At 41.8% G+C, this 18,055-nt stretch overlaps 1 protein-coding gene across 5 annotated transcripts in view; it reads left to right on the forward strand.

Moving 5' to 3' along the window:
* Window positions 1–3,540: 3,540 nt before the first annotated feature.
* lpp (LIM domain containing preferred translocation partner in lipoma) overlaps window positions 3,541–18,055 on the forward strand; it is a 275,115-nt gene continuing 260,600 nt past the window's right edge. The window contains exons 1-2 of one of the 5 annotated variants that reach the window (XM_015962371.3): window positions 3,541–3,796; window positions 14,450–14,516. The gene's annotated coding sequence lies outside the window, so the exon portion shown is untranslated. Of the gene's footprint in view, window positions 3,797–3,832; window positions 4,040–4,093; window positions 4,229–14,449; window positions 14,517–14,541; window positions 18,039–18,055 lie in introns of those variants that run through there. The other 4 variants (XM_015962372.3, XM_015962374.3, XM_015962375.3 and 1 more) reach the window with 4 other exon arrangements.

Consider the following 18,055-nt stretch of genomic DNA (forward strand, 5'->3'; position numbering starts at 1 on the left):
CCTTTTATTCTTATGTTTCAATCTTAATTTATTTCTGGTTTTATCATCTTTTTTAATAAATTAAAAACATTTTATTGTACTTTTATAGCATCTTGTGATTTGCATCTAGAGAGGTTCTTTATAAAATCTTCGCTAAGGTCTCTGGTGTAAATCTGTAAAAACACAACAATCAAAACTCAACTGAATCACATTCAGCCAGATGTTGAGTTTAAAATCTTGTCCCAGCATCACCCAGCCACATTATCTCAGCAGGTTCATAACATTTGTTCCCGCTGGCTGCTCTATTGTTTGTAATATTTACTGGAACAATCACCCTAAAAATAGAATTGAACCACAGACAAACTCTTTCTCACGTTTCCAGAAGATAGACGGTGCATGACAGGATATGTGAGCACTACAGCACGCAATGCATAATGTTGGTATTTGAATCTGTTTAAAACATGCACCAATTCACACCTCACTGGATGAGTGCTCCATGCTCACACACCTCTCTTACCCATGGTGTCCCACAAGGTTCTGTGCTGGGGCCTCTGCTCTTCCTCCTCTATCTGCTTCCTCTTCAGCACATCCTGAGCTCCTTCAAAGGAATCTCCTACCATCTTTATGCAGATGACATCCAACTGTACATCTCCTTTAGGCCCCATGAGATGTCTAAGCTGCAGCTGTTACACACCTGCTTAGACTCTATCAAAACCTGGATGGTGGGAGCTTTCTTCAGCTGAATGAAGATAAGACTGAGATCCTCATCTGTGCCTCAGACAAGCTGGTTCCCAAAGTCAGAGACTCTCTTGGTCAGCTTGCTTCTCACACCAAACCTTCTGTCAGGAATCTTGGCATGACCTTTGACCCAGCTCTCACCCTGGATTCTCATGTCAGTTCTCTTGTTCGCTCTTCCTTCTTCCATCTCAGGAACGTTGCTAAGCTGAGTCCCATTCTGTCCCGCTCTGAACTTGAGACAGTTCTCCACACCTTCATCTCCTCACGCTTAGACTACTGTAACTCTCTTTTCACGTGTCTGAGCAGAACCTCCCTGAACCGTCTACAGGTGGTTCAGAACGCCTGTGCTCGGCTTCTGACCAAGTCCTCCAAACACACCCACATCACCCTGCTTCTCCTCCAGCTTCACTGGCTGCCAGTCAACTTCAGGGTTCATTTCAAGATCCTGGTTCTGGTCTATAGGGCCTTACATGGACAAGCACCATCTTACATTGGTGATCTTCTTAGTCCCTACACCCCCAGCAGGTCCCTGAGGTCCAGTGACCAAAGCCTACTGGTTGTGCAGCACCAGGCTAAAGGTCAAAGGTGACAGATCATCTGCTGCTGTGGACCCCAGACTCTGGAACTCTCTCCCCCTGAGCCTGAGATCAGTGGACTCAGTGGTCTCCTTTAAAAAGCAGCTGAAGACTCACTTGTTCAAGCTGGCTTTTGTATGACCTTCTTCACCTCTCTCTCTTTATTCTGCTCTCCCCACCTATTCCACCTTCCTCAGGATCCAATGGTTTCCCTCTTTCCTGTTCACTCTCTCTCTCTCTTAACATTTTTTCTTTTAAATCCCAATTGCCTATTTTTGCTCATTTTAAATATATTTTTAAACATTTTCTGAATTCTTTTTTATATTTTTACCAAAATACTCTTTTTTTTTATTGCAAGAAATTTTCAAAAACTTTAATTTTCCTTTGAATATCTCCAAAATGCTCGTGATTTCTGACACGGCCGATAGTTTAAAAGTTGATTAAATAAGTAGAAAAAACAGCTAAGCTTGGACCTGGTTCTAAAAAAGATGTTTAATGTGTAGGTTTGAAATATTAAACTTGTACATGTCATGTGTGGACATGCATTTTTTTTATAAAGGATGCCAATGCAGAGACATAACTGTCGCTGTTCTTCTCTGGTTTCAGCCCCCAGTTAAATAAATCTAACAGAATAATCCAGTTTATACATAAAAAGATGTCATTCAATCTGGAATCTGTGGTGACATTATGTAGTGGTACATTACACAATTTCACAAAAAGCTGCAAGATATTTTCAAGAAAGGTTTACGGGAGCAGCAACTACAGTTTGGTGAAACAGGTAAGAAAACCCCACCTCCTTTAGGAGCTCTGTCACGACTCCACAGTCATCAAAGTTTATCACAGAAATCATGACATTTGAACTGGGAGTTTGTTTTCTTTTATAGTTTTAACAAAAAACTGTTTTAATTTTTAGAATTTTTGCAGATATTTTACCAAAATATTCAGTTGACAGTTAACAATGTCCCCTGCTAACTTCTGAAGGATCTAAACGTTTCAGATCTTTTGCAGACAAATGTTTCTAACTTGTCAGATCTGAATGATCCTTAAATCCCAGATGAAAGTAAATAAACAGAATGATCTAAGTTCCTGCATTGGTGCATGCTTTTGGGTCTCGACTTGGAGGCAGATCCGGTCCCTCTCCTGTGGAATCAGCTCCTGGTTTAAGTGCAGGCCCATTCCCACTATTGGAACTTCCAGGTAATTTTACCTGACCTTGGTGGCATGGGCGTGCCTCCATTTCACCGTGCTACCTGAAAGAACCATTTTCCGGACCATTTCAGCAAGCATACCTGAACTGGAGTATGTACCTGGAAAGGCCCCGGCGGAGTTGCTGAGTGGGACGTAGTTAACTCGTGTGAAAAATGCACAGCTTACAGCGCTTTCTGGTGTCCTGAGCGCAGTAAAAAATGCCAAATATCTGAAAAGACAGACCCATCGTATCTCTGTCACTTTTCTCCGTCCCAGAACTCCTACAGTGGAAACGTGCCTCACGTGATTCTGTCGCCCAACCTGCTTCTAGGACTAGTCATGTACTTTCATGTAGTGTTTACTCGATGTGCCTTTACGCCTTGTGTTGCTTTAAGGTTGATTGACTGATTAGTTGATTAACCGTTGCCAGTTCAAAGGTCAGATAAAGGCAAAGGATTTGAACTGTGACAATAAAAAATGTAATTTGTAATTATAGATATATTCACAGTAGAGTTTGCTTCTCACCCTTTCTCTTCCACGTCTTTATTCCTATCCACCACCATTAGAATAGAACAGAATGCCTTTATTGTCACTATACAGGTGTAAAGTGAGATACAGAGCATCTCCTACTCAGTGTAAAACAAACACACTTGGGGGGGGGGGGGGGGGGGGTACAATTCTACCTAATTATTCTAATTAGGTGATCAAACTTGATAGAAAGTGAAACTTTTAGGATAAACAGTAGTAGCTACTTAATTTACTGCGAAGTTCGCAACGCTGATCAAGTGCGATGTCGGACAATGAGAAAAATGTGTTGTTACAATGAAAACAAGGTGGTGACCACAGTGAGTTACTGGTGGTTACCACGGTGACCCACATCAGCCACTGGCAGCAGCTTCAACATTTCTGTGAAGTTTCTTTTTTTCTTTGCATTTCTGAGACACTTTTTCATACTTTGTTTAGCCTATAAAAGTACAGAATCATTGCTATGTGACAGCTGCACATGGACTCCTCAGATGTTCTGGTTTATTGTGTATAAAACAGTGACCGCCGCTGGAAGGGAAGCAGCTTGATAAGAGCTGAGGGACTGGGCCTTCTCCTTCCACACTGCATGACAGCGTGTTTTCGGCGCTGGTCGCCGTGTTTTTGGCCTGCTGCCTTACATGGGCAAACCTCTGAACTGACTGAGACGGCTGGAATTTCAGGGCGTGACGTCACGGCCTACAACTCTCCCACAATTTGGATCCAGAAAGTTAGACTTTTTTGAGCTTTTTTCCCAGGGATTTCAGCCCGTCGCCTATTTCCTAGAAAGCGAGGTAAGTGGACGAGCCGTCGCACTTTTTAACGGTTTATGTTCGGCGGCGCCGCCCGCCCGGCGCGTGCTTTCGTCCGGAGCGGGAGTTTGTTTGGAGCCGTGAGTCCTCCGTTTGTTCGGCCTTGTGTTGTCGGGCGAGAATATGAATGTGACTGGAGCTCGGACGGCGTTACCAGCGAGGGCGTGGACTCGACACGGATAGCCTTGGCCGGTAGGACCAAAGCTAGCCTGTCGGTACCCGGAGGTGAAGGCTCATTCATGCGTAGAAAATATGAAAGCGTGTGAAGTTTGGCTGCTCGGGACTCTCTGGGGCTTTCTGTTTACAGCCAAGTTGTCCGCCGCTGAGCAATGCGGAAGACGCAGGCTGTCACCAGAGGAGAGCTCCTTTCTGCACACAAATGTGTCGCTGAGTTTTACTCTGGAGCTCGCCGAGGTGAGCGAAAACCCCCAACGACAAGCTGCTGCCCTCCGAGCACAGGCTGACGGGACTTTCTGCTTTACGGCCGCAGATTTGCCACGTTAGTGTCTCATTAGGCTCCGGAGGATTGGGCGGCTCGACGCCAGCTCTACCACTTCTGCCCGTTAAACTTTATTATAAGTGACAGGACAAATATTTTGTCACTCATCAAAAGAGGTGAAGCGAATATTAATTGTGCTCACTGGCCCAGAGTTGGCTATAAAGTAAAAACAGTCATCACATGAACCCGAGCTGTGACACAAGGAGCATAATGGGTCTAGTTCCGGTGTCGGTGTCGGTACAGGATCTGCTCGGGTGCAAGATCGGCTCGGGGTCCTTCGACTGCCGATGACGTCAAAGTACGGCAAACCCACTCGGACAAAATACACTACACATCTATACTGTTGGAAAGAATTTAGCAGTTTCGTTATTAAAATAATGTTTCTTACGACGTACGTTTGTGTTTATAATGGTATTTGTAAAATAAAACACTATATTTTATTCATAATGTTGAACTCCTCTTTGAGCACATCCCTTGAAGGATCATAGGTATTAGCAACCCCTGTGAAATTGTATTTGCATAAAGAAGTGTGTCCCGTTTATTGAAGTATTTTGTGTTAAGAGTTTTTGACGTCTTGTCCATGCGTAGTTCAGGTACGCTCATAGCTGCTAGCCAAAACTCTGGAGTTAAAAGTTTTCTGGCTTTACTAAAATACCTGTCTGTACTTATTTGATTGATGGTAGTTTTACTTTCTATTAGACTCCAAATGTAATCATTTGGCATGTTTCTAATTCATAATTTATAATAATGTAATCAGTGATATTAGCATTAGCATTCCTATGGGTTTTTCCATGTATATTAGCATTGCGCTAACCACTCGCTGCCAAATTGCAGCCTTTGCGATTAGAAAATCTCCTTTTGTCACATCGCAATTTAATTGCACATGCAGTTAATCGTTCAGCCCTAATATACATGCAGCTCTATGCTAAAAGTGTATTTTCAAAGAGGTAATGATGGATTTCTTTGTAAAAGTTGTCCATCTTTCCAACAGAAAGATTTGCCTGGACCAACGTAACGTGATAACAACGTAACGTGATTACGTAATTCCGTAAGGTTCAGGTTCAGCCAAGACGTCATCGGCAGTCGACGGACCCCGAGCCGATCTTGCACCCGAGCAGATCTTGTACCGACACCGGTGTTACACCAAATTCTGCGACCCATCACAATTTGTGACCCCAGGGGGCAGTGTTGCATTTTTTTGCTTCTGTACATCTGAATTGGCATAAAAGAAGAAGATGCTACGTTAAAACCTTAAACTACGTAAGATTTAAGGAAGTTGTGCGGCGCGGACCATGATCGCACAATATGATGGTGGCTATCACAGAATATGACCACCTGCATGTCAGTAATAATGCAGATGTCAGAGGTCAAATGCACTTTTTTATAAACTACATCATCAGATAAGTTACCAGAAACAGTTTGTGTGATGTAAAAGTCAGTAACTGAAGTAACAGTAAGGTCACACAGTACGATAGTGGCTATCACAGAATGTGACCATCTGGATCTCGGTAATAATGCGTCTTTAATTTTCACCGAAGATAATAACAACAAAAGGCGTTTCGCGATGTTTGTGTCATTTTATTTCCCATTTATCTCCACAAGTATATATGAGTGGCATTGGAGTGACAGGAAAACAAAACTTGGCAACCAGATAATCTGCAGTGGTTTCTAACTGAGGATGTAGATCACAACAATTTCAATAAATGGAAGTTCTGAACATTTTACCTGCGGACCTCGCATGTTGTAAAATCAATGTTTAATGTTAGCAAACATTTCTTGTCAAAGCCCTGGTTATCGCTGCATTTATTGTCCCGTTTGTTTGCAATAAACATTAACAAACCCTCTTCTCAATATCCACGGTCCGCGCCGCACTACTTCCTCAAAGGTTACGTAGTTTACCGTTTTAATGCAGCATCTTCTTCTTTTATGCCAATTCAGGATGTACAGACGCAACAAAACGCAACACTGCCCCCTGGGGTCACAAATTGTGATCGGTCGCAGAATTTGGTGTAACACCGGTCTCGAGGTTTCAGGTGTGAGTTTACAGATGATTCCTGAGTTATTGTTTCAGAGCTGTCATCATGTCATAGACTCAACAAGGTGCTGGAAACATCCCTCAGAGGTTCTGGTCCATGTTAACAGGACATCGTCACACAGTTAAATTACCACACCCCAAAGGTTCTGGACTGGATGGAGATCTGGTGACTGTGAAGGTGGTTGGAGTCTAGTGAACTCATTATGTTCTAGAAACCAGTTAGAGATGATCTGAGCTTTGTGACATGGTGCTTTATCCTGCCGGAAGTAGCCTTCAGAAGATGGGTCCATGTGGTCATAAAGGGATGCAGGGGTGGACTGGGACCAAAATTCAGCCCTGGCATTTTTACGAATCGTCGACCCTCAGTTGGCCCTCCTCATTGGGAGAGCGGTGGGGGAGGGGGGTGTTGCCGCCCGCAGACTCGTCTCCAGGCTGAATGTGAGATCTAATATGGACTGGGACTGTTAAATTACATGCAGGGTCAGACCTCTGCGACCGGGAGCCCTGGCTTTCCAGATCAGCTCATGATATTTTCTTCTTCTTCTTCTTCTTCTTCTCATTCTCCACGGGCCGATATCATTGGGACATTAGCTACATGCTAACACGATGAAACAACTCCTACGTTATTGCTCTACTGCCTTTTTCTTGCTAAAAATGCCTGGAAAAACTGTTAGCTTCGGGTTACCATGTAGCTAATGTTCTGCAGATTACCAGCTGTGGAGTAGTGTCGGCCCAAGCTGGGAAAGCAGCCCACTTGGCTAAGCGGCCCACTTGGACGGTGCCAGAATGCCTGATAGGCCAGTCCACCCCTGTTGGCCACACCCTTATGAATTGTGAAATATTCAAAATGGCCACCATCAGTAATCATGGCGTTAGGATAATAAAGGAACATCATCATGGATTCATGCAACATGACAAAGAACATTAAAATCTGACCAGAAACCAAGTTTCATGATATTTAAGAGAACATTTTTCAACACTAAGCATGAAAGTGGTTATTGTTGTCTGTGTTTTTGGTTTTCAGTGTTAATACAGTCATTATTACCATCAGGGGTCTTCCACTCAGTGGGCCTAACCCAGGTGGATGACTTCGTTGACTGACTCACTGCTTTAGTCGATATAATATTCTGAAGAGACTTGAAACAAAAACAAAAAAACAATGTTTTTATTATAGTTTCAGTTATTTTAGAGCAGGGGTGTCAAACTCATTTTAGCTCAGGGGCCACATCGAGGGAAATCTAGTCCCAGGTGGGCCGGACCGGTAAATAAAAAAAACTTCAGATTGTTTTCTTTGTTTTAATTCAATCAATATAAAACAAGGCTGGAGCCTGAGGACAGTGTAGTACAAGTACAACACCTGAAGTGTACTTGAAAATTTGAAAAAAATAAAAAAATCAATCAATAAAAAAAACATTCCTTAGTGATTCAAAGAGCTTACAGATCACATGGCAAGATCAGTTTCATGCAGCACTTAAAGTATATTTGACTCATTTTACTTTACACCTTTTAGCTTTCACCAGAACATCAACATCAGAAGTCACATCCTGAGTGGCGGCCATCTTCAGGATGGGATTCAAGTTCTTGTTTGAGCCTTGAGCGCAGCTTTGTTTTATTTATACTCATTACAGAGAAAACTTGCTCACAAAGATACGTTTATTTTCACTCTACATTGTAAAGTATGAAAATAAAGTTTACACAACCATCTCGCGGGCCGGATTTAACCCGCTTGCGGGCCGAAATGCGGCCCGCGGGCCGCATCTTTGACACCCCTGTTTTAGAGCAAGTGAATAAACTTAAGTTCCTCAAATATCTCTTTAGAATAAGAAAGGAAATGCCTTCTACTCTAAATGCAGAGATTGTGGTTTCAAAGCCTGTTTCTGATTTCTGATGATGCTTGCAAAGTTTTACCTGCTGATTCCAGTTTTGATTGATTCTGATTTAACTCAAAGAACCATAATTAACAGAATAAAAGTCACCTTTAAAATTCAAATTAACTTGCATAGGTACTCACCCGTTTCTTACTTACTCATTCTCTTAACTGCTCATTCCTAAGTAGGGTCATGGGTAGCTAGTGCCTAACTCCAGGAGTCACCAGATAAAGGGACAATTTAGCGTCTCCAGTAACCTGACATGCACGTTTTTGGCCTGTGTAGGGAAGCCAGAGGACCCAGAGAAAACCCAGCTATGCACATGGGCAGCGTGCCAACTCTGTGCAAAAATGCCACTGCTGGGATTCAAACCTGCAACCTTCTAGCTCCGAGATGCAGCCCACTTGAAAAGTATAACTGCTGAATTGAGGAAATATCTGGTATTGCTAGCATGAGTGAGAGCTTGGTGTTGGTGGGTTCCCGGACCAGAAACAAAGTCGTGCCGGTGCTGGTCATAAAATTAGAAGTTGATTTATTTCAGTAAAATTCAAAAAGCGAAACTAGTATATGAGATTCATTCATTATATCTAGACTGGGTATATTTTAAGTAGGGATGGGTACCTTTGACATTTGAATCGAGCCGGTACTAATTACCGGTACCTACGAATCGATACCGGTACTTAACGGTACCAATTTTCGATACTTTTGAGTGTTTATTATTTTAATTCTCTTTTATAATTAAATATATATTTTTCTCAATATATAACAATATTTGATAAATATCACGATAAGTAACATACAACTGTTTGTATTTTAACATCGTCCTTGTAGTTTTATAAGCTGATAATTAAACTGAAGCAAACATATTTACTGTGAACTAAATTTACTGTGTTTCTTCATTCCTTTTACCGTCCTTTTTCATTTGATTTTTCCTACTGGGAAGTTAGAATTTCCGAGGAGAAAGCGAATGCACCATTAGCTGATAACAATGGTAGCAATGGAAGCAAACATATCAAGCTAACGATATCTTAAACCGTTTATTTAGCTGCTGGAGCAGATTAAAACGATGATGCCTCACACTTAGATCGTTGTCACTGGTTTCATCTTCACCCAATCACCCGTCGCATTTAGTAAAGTGAAGCCAAACTTTAGAGCGCGTTCATGTTCTTCTAGTCGGGAATTCGGAGTTCCGAGGAGAAAGCGAACGCACCATTAGCGAAACGGAAGCTAACATATCAAGCTAACTTTATCTTAAACATTTTATTTACCTACCGGAGCAGATTAAGATGAGGATGTCTCACTTAGATCGTTGTCGCTGGTTTCATCATCACCCAGTTACCAATCACATTTAGTGAAGTGGACCCAAGCGTTAGCGTGCGTTCTTTCTACCATGCTGCTCTGTTTACAACTGGTTCACAGCAAGCGACGACATAACGCTCTTGCGCATGCGCAGCTGTCTTGGCAAGTTCTCGTTATGATGGACGGGTACCGAAACGAGGCACCGTTTGAAATGACGTGAATCGGTGCTCGGTCGGTACTATGGAATTCGGTCGGTACCTTAAAAAGTACCGAATTCGGTACCCATCCCTAATTTTAAGTGTTTATTTCTTTAATTTTGATGATTATATTTGACAACTAATGAAAAACCTCAACATCACACACCAGTACTGTTGTGTTACATACTGGTTAAACACCAGTTAAGCTGATCAGACAGAATGTTGCCTGATTCCGATCATTAGCGGATTTATTTGGTGCGTCTCTAGATTTTACAGTTTTTAATCTGAGAAGGTTGTAGTTCGGGACTTGTAATGTTACAGACTGGGAGCGGTCTTGTAGATTTCCGTGTTTCTGTGCTCCTCCATCATTTGATTCAACACAAAACCTTTGTGAAGTTTAGAGCATTGTCTTCCTCCTCGTGAGTGGAAGAAGAATATTGGTTGGCGCTTTAGATGTTACTCTGCTATAAAATGGGAAAATAAATCACGCTTTCTTCTTCAAAAGACAGAATACAAACTTTGACTTAGTTGTGAATTTCAAATCAATACAGCCGAGGTCTCCCCCAAGAGAGCTGCCATCAAACCGAATATATCTGCGTCGCTCCGACACATTTTCTGCTCAGGCAACATTAAACAGAACTGTCTTTAAAATCTCTGGCTAAAAAGGGCTCGTTTGACAGCGCTGATGATGTTTAAGTTAAAAGACGTGTGCCTCAGCTGCCTTTTAGCCCGGGCCCCCCCGGTTGCTTTAGTCAAGTTACTCTCCTGTTTGTGCTTCATGACATATTTTAATGAGAATTCTCTTGAAGGAGTTTGATTTAGAGAGCTTGGCTTTTGGAGAGAGAACGGGAACACCTGTTGTCTAGATAAAAAAGGTGTTTTATGTATTTGATTCTTTGTGTGATAAAGGTTGTGCATGCATGTTTCATCCACCCATCAGCCGTCTCCTGATTAGTTTAAAGGTGTGATTCACTAAAAGACTATTTTTAAGGACTATTTCTGATTATAATCTGCTACTCTGAGTGTTTCATGCAGGCCGAACATGAAAATAGTCTCCTACACCTATCTCCTGCATTAGCTTCTAATCGAAAATCGACTGTGTTGGGTATTTTTATAAATGTACCTTTTTGAGACCTAAAAGATGCCCATTACACATCATGAATCTCTGTGTTGGTATGTTCATAAAAAGGTTGAGCAAAGATGTTAATTGAGAGAACTCTGTAACTTGAGAAGGTCCGCCTTCTCCCCCCATCCATTTGGTGAATAAAGCCCCTGAAGAACTGGGAGCACAGGGGAGTGACGTGGGGGAAGCCTCGGAGGAGGTTTCTCTGCGTTAACTCTCCATGCATTTGGAGACTCAGGGTAAAATGTCTTCCTTGTTGTCATGTGGGTTTATTTCAGGTTCCAGGGTTATGGAGGTTAAGTATTATCTACCAGATAATTGCAGAATGCAGGTATACAGAGCAGGTGAGGATAAAGCTTTGAGGCTGAAGCAGAATGGGGCCTGGTTGAGCTACACACATGGACATTACAAATAATCAATTTACTCTCTCTCTCTATCAAAGGGTGTGTCGTCCTTTAAGGTAATATGGGATAAAATCAAATTACCTAACAGACTGTGAAACTCTAGGATTAGGTCCTCACAGATCTATATCACACTGTCACTTAACATTCATGGACTCGCCCATATTGACTCATGACGGTGAAGGCTGTTGTTGGTTTTGCATCTGGGAAATGGCAGAGAACGTCTCAGCTAGTTTAAGCTACCTGTTAGCATTAGCAACTCTACCACACGGCAGAACTCCTCCAGGCTTGCATTATTTGTGGAAATAAAACATCCACATTGCAAGTGAGTGGTAGAGTTGCGTTTCTGTTATCCAATTCGGGGCGAGATGTCTTCTTCTTCATCTTCTTCTTCTTCATCTTCATCTTCATCTTCATCTTCTTCTTCTTCATCTTCTAAACTACCCCTTTAAGGTAAAAAACTGGAAGCAGGTTAATTATCACTGGTTGTTAGTTTGAGACATTTTAGTGTTAGCTAATGTTGATGAGCTGTGGTGGCCATCTTGAACCATTTGGACTCAAAGTATAATCAGTTTTTTATTTGCATCCAATGAATCAGTCCATTTCCAGTTGTTCATGAACTATTTTTTAACATTACAGACCGACAAACGCATGTCCGACAGAGACGTTAATGCCAACCTTTGTCAGTAATCGGTAAAATGTTTTGTTTATAAAACGTTCCCTCTTGAAACCCATATTCATCATGTCTTCTGAATATATCCACCTAGCGGAAACCAACGAGATAGAGGGTTCATTGTTAACGCTGCTGGAAGCTTGAGAACATTCCTGCATTAAAAAGCCCAAACAGGTTTTACTAAACACCTCTGTGCTCAAAATACAACATGTGAGGCATAACAGACATGTCAGTACTCGCCTCCTTTCTCTCTCCCTCATATATTTCAGGTATGGGTGTGACATGTAACATAGTGGTTTGCACAGTAATGCAAATGGCTGCCTTTTATTTAACGGTAATTAAGCAAAGTCTTGTAGCACAGCTCTGTGACCTTGCTCTGAAGTTCCAGATAAGAATCAACAGTGTAAACGTGCTGATGGAGACCACAGTGGTGTGTTTTCACCAGCCTCGGGAACCTCCATCCCTGCTGTGCTCGATTTGTTCACATCCATAACAGGCAATATTACCTAAATGATTACGTAACCAGACACTTCAATGACTGAGCCAACAAGCAGACATTAATACTAAATCTAACCAAAGTCAGATGGGCAATAAATAGCAATCAATATAAAAAAGTCATGCAAAATTAACTAATTATTTCTATTTGGTAGATAATTGGATGAAACACTAAATCAGAGAAGAGTGAGGAAATCGTGTTGCAGTTTTCATCAGTAATATCAACTAACAACTGCGTGTTTTGAAATTGTTATGCAGCTTCAATCAGCATAAAATATTATGGTGATAGTATTTTTTATTAATATTTAGTTGATGCTTCTAGCTAGGCAATAAAAAACATTTTTGCACAACATAAATAATGATAAAGGTACCAGGAATATTATTCTGAATGCTTTTGCACTTTAACCTCTTACATTCCTAACAGCACATTATCAATCTTCATTAATAAAAATCATGTTCAACATTTTAAAATGTTGAATATGTTGTTCATGGTCTCTTCTGGATGCATTGAAGTGTTAGGATGTTGTTCCACCTCCGGTACACAGGGCCATAGAAAAATAAACGTGTTACGGCCAATGCGGCGCTGCGTACACTTGTATTAGGCTGTGTTGGTGCTCGTTAGTCGTCTTCAGTAGACAATGCTATGGGGTCACCTGTCAGTATTGTCCCTGTTGTGGATGTTTCCGGGTAGGGCTGCTCAATTAATCAAATTTTAATCACGATTACGATCTTAGTTTTGAACGATTATAATAACAAAACAAGCCGATTATTTGCTCCTCCCACTTGCGCTGCCCCGAGTTGCAAATGAAGCGCTCCTCCCACAGTGTTGCCAACTTGGCGACTTTGACGCTATTTCCAACAGCTTTTCAGACCCCCTTCTTGAATTTTTAAATCTTAAAAGTACCTACTACCTAGCGAACACCTCAGAAACATCTCTGGTAACCCTTAGCTACTTTCTGGATAACTGTCGTCGACATTTCCTGCAGGTTAGCTAAACACTCCGCCTGCGCTCCGGACCGTTCTTCACAACATTAGGAAAGGGAATGATGCAGTGATGTGTCGGTCGCTAAAGAAACGGCTCTCGGAGCCGGCTTCCTGTTGGATTAACCAGAGTGACACACACACCGCACCTGCGGACTCCTGAGCCACTAAAAACAGCTAAATGTGCGTGTGCGGCGCGCTAAACACACGCGCAGCTTGTCCCGATTGCTGAGACCGGTTTGGGGGGTGCAGCTGTGGTTGGGACAATTATTACATTAACTGATGGACCTGTAAATAAATAGTTTATAAATAAGGTAGAAATAAGTTCCTCACGCTGATAACTAATAACTAATCTCTCTGAGGACACGGTGCTAGTGCACTCTCCTACAGCACCTTGACACGACTCAATAAATGTTATGCAACATTTTGTGAACATCAATTTATTTGCGTTTATTTGTTATAAATGCCACTGTATAATTCTTGCTGTCAGTATTTGCAAGATATTGGTATTTGGGTCTGTACTGGTTAGACTTAAATGAGTTAAACCAAGGTCTACAGCCCTTGGGTCATAGACTATGAGCTATAAGTATATTGGTCTTTTTATACTGGGAATCAGGAGTTATTTTAGTGATCATCTTGTTTCTTATTTTTGTCCTGATTGTGCCCTGAGCAATTTTATGACTGAATAAAAACAAATGAAATCAACATAAATAAAAAAATCATCCTAAATAATCGAGATCTCAATTTCAGTCACTATAATCGTGATTATTATTTTTGCCATAATCGAGCAGCCCTATTTCCAGGGTAGTTCTGGTCCCGGTGCTGTGACAAGTTCCTGACACACTAGAATAACAATGGAGAAGTTGTTTTGTGGTTCATAGGTGGAATTTATAGGAGCTGAGCCACGTTCCATCTTTCCACTGACTGATGACCCAATCACAGGAAAATAATGTGCCCCAGATGACCGTGTCTGTTTACTATGCTGGCGTGGTCCTGCACAGCACAATTAAAGTTAGGTAATCTATTTGAGTAACCGAGTTGTCTTTATTTCTCAACGTCAACAGATTTCAACACACTGCAAAGGACTTCAGCTGTCTTCCAGAAGTTACTTGCATCCAAAGAGGAGAAAAGGTAGGATACATTTGTGCTTTAATAGTGGTAACCTCTCTTTTGTGTTAACTTGGGGACTGATGGAGTTTGGTAAGATATTTTTGTTTCTAAACTCAGGTTGGAAATAAGTGCACACATTTTTGTTAGTGTAATGCGGTAGGACAAACCCACACCTGAAAATGTTCTGGTCATCAAATATTTGGATGCACCTTTACAGTCCACTTTTATTAATGATTTCATCATTTTGCTTCAGCACATCAATTTATGAAACCTTTATACGCTGCCCTGCCAAAACACAGAGTCATCGCCTGGATTTAACTGATTGGTATGAGCCTGCTATTGGATAGTTGCTGCATGGGTGATCATCTTTCAGCTGTTATTTAACCCCAACCGTTCCATTATTTCTTAAACAACCATGTGGAAAGACACATCTGGTGGTCATGGGAAAGATGTTAGTCTGTTGGAGAAGGGCCAGATCATTGGCATGCATCAAGCAGAGAAAACATCTAAGGAGATGCAGAAACGACTAAAACTGGGTTAAGAACTGTCCAACGCTTTATTAAAAACTGGTCTGATGAGTCCAGATGGACCCTGTTCCAGAGTGATGGTGCATCAGGGTAAGAAGAGAGGTAGATGAGGTGATGCACCCATCATGCCTAGTGTCTACTGTACAAGCCTGTGGGGGCAGTGCTATGATCTGGGCTTGCTGCAGTTGGTCAGGTCTAGGTTCAGCAACAGGATGTGCTCCAAGAATGAGGTCAGCTGACTACCTGAATATCCTGAATGACCAGGTTATTCCAGCTTCCCTGATGGCACGGGCGTATTCCAGGATGACGATGCCAGGACTCATCAGGCTCAGATAGTGAAGGAGTGGTTCAGGGAGCATGAGACATCATTTTCACACATGGCTGGGCCACCACAGAGTCCAGACCTTAACCCCATAGAGAATCTTTGGGATGTGCTGGAAAAGGCTTTGTGCAGCGGTCACACTCTACCGTCATCAGTGCAAGAGCTTGGTGACACATTACTGCAACACTGGATGGAAATAAATATTGTGACGTGTGTGAAGCTTATTGAAACAATGCAACAGCGAATGTGAGCTTTAATCAAATTTAAAGGAGGCCCAACAAAATATTAGAGAGTGAACTTTTCTTTTGATACCGACTTTTATTTAATTTTTTTGGCCGGGCAGTGTTTAAGTCCTACAAAAGTAGGAAAGACCATTTGCAGATGCTTTAAAGGTCTTTTTTATTTAGGAACCACGTTATACTTAATTCTTTTTGGAGTGCAATCGGTGTCTCTGAGTTGCACATGCATTCTGAACATGAAAATGTTTTTCAACCCCTATTACCTGTATACGTAAAGGAAATAGACAAAAAAATAACTGGGCCAGGAAAAGCTAGTCTTTTCTATACTACAAGGAAAATTAGCACTCTTGACCTTACCCACCTTGGCTCACAACTCCACAACATGGTGGAACACAAGCGTGTGTTATTTGTGGAGATAAAACATCAGCGTTGCAGTTTTTTACCCAAGAAAGAAGAGTGAAGGCAGCCGAAGAGTCTCATTGCTGTTAGCCAGTCAGAGGCCAGATGTCCTAACATCATTAATGTAAATTAGACTCCAAATCCTGCTGTTTTCTTCCCACCACTCCTCAAATAACTTCTACTTCCTGAAACAGGAGCGCCAGAGGTGTTTTACCCCCACAGAAAAATGGCTCCAAACGCATCATCACACTAGAGAACCCAACATATACATAAAAAATAGAGTGATTGCGATCTTTAAGCAGCAGCTGATGGTCTTGTGTTATTGACACAAATGAAACGCTACATTTGAACAAAAAATTTGAAGATTAAATAAGACAAGAATCTTTTTTTAGCGTAGTCAGGATTTCTTCTGTATTGACACAGGAAATAAGAGCAGCGAGAGGTGAGAGGACTGACGTGAAGAGAACTTTCTGCTACATTTGTTTGTGCTTAAGTGCTGTGCAGCAGAACGATTTGGCTCCTGGGCCTTCTCACTAAAACCACACAGTGGTGTATGTGTTACCCTCAACACGGCTTAAATCTATACCTCCTTCAGTCACGTCGATGGAGACGACAACAGTAGCATGACTGGGTTCATTTGGCATCTTTTTAGAAATGTTGTTTCTGTTGATAGACACAATTAGGAGGTCTTCAAACTAGTTTACATCCCAAATGGGGCGGCTTGGAATAAGCACCATAATCCAAGTCTTTGACCGTAATTAGATGGCACTAACATTTTTAGTCAACACATGATTTCATGATGAATTTAGCTTTTATTTTAAAAATGTTCCTGCTGAAATAACAGCCTTTTCTCCTCACACCACTAGTCTACCCAGTCATTGGTCGGCTCCATCCAAGTCCGTTCCATGTTGATGGATAAATTGAAGTCCACTGCAACCCAAGTTTTACCAGTTGGGAGTATGTAGAGCCAGTGAGCGTTAACAGCTACAATACTGTACTCTCAACCTCTAATGCCTCAAAATTATTTGTCATCAGGCTAGAAAATGTCTTTCAGCTCTTAGTTCTGTGCTGACACCGGAGACACGTTTCTATAAGACTCAGTACAGCTAATAGTTTATCTATTTTAAAATGTGTCTTTTTTTATGGTCTCTCTTTGCTGCTTCTGAAATAGCTTCTGCCTTTAGTCGGGATTACTACAAAAAATGTTTCTGTCAACTTTCTGCATCATCATGAAGCTTTTCTAAAGTCTGTTAGTGAAAAAAACCTCCAGGTAAAAGCTAACGAAGTGTTTCCCGACAAAGTGTGAGCATTAAACGCATCGAACGTGTTCCTCTCCTCAGGGACGTGAATGAAGTAGGTCGTGCTGTTTCAGGAAATGAGGACTCTCGGGCCAAGTTGCTCCTCCGTACGTCTCAGTCCAGGAAGGACATTATAATTTTCTCCCTGAGCAGCTGTTAAGCCTTTGACCTATGACACTCGTGGGAGTAATCAGACTTTAATTACATCTTCTTACTCACTTGAAGACAATCTGTGTAGTAATATGGCTTCTCCTAGTAAATGGGCTAGCACTACCTCCCAGACTGGACTCCGTTAGTTTCATAGACTGAGCTTAACCGGAGTAGCCTTTAACTCGACTCATATTCATCATTTAGCCCTAAAAACAAGGCCTGATAAGGCAGGCTCACGCTGTTACCCATCTTAGGTCAGACAGAATGCAAAACAACTGTGAAAAGTTTTCTCTCTGCAATCATCATCATTATTATTCCAAGTGAGAGGTATGCACCACAGAGCTGGCTCTGTCGAGCGACCCTGGCTCACACAGTTTGGCATTCCAAGCTAAAAGCAAACCAAACTGATATTGCCCTCAATACTGTCTTCATATTTTCTCCATATTTGGAAATGTTTACCTCCTCATGATGGTTGACAGAGGCTGGAAGAGGGGATGTGAGTCATTTCAGCTGCACAAGGCTTTCAAGGGGTGAGAGGAGTCCTCCAAGTGACTAGCATTTAGTCAAGCTAGCAGGTCTGTGTGCTTCAGTGATCTGAAGGGAAAACCGTAAGTATTATTTGTGT

Source organism: Nothobranchius furzeri, chromosome 16 (genome assembly GCF_043380555.1).
Source record: "Nothobranchius furzeri strain GRZ-AD chromosome 16, NfurGRZ-RIMD1, whole genome shotgun sequence".
NCBI lineage: Eukaryota > Metazoa > Chordata > Actinopteri > Cyprinodontiformes > Nothobranchiidae > Nothobranchius > Nothobranchius furzeri.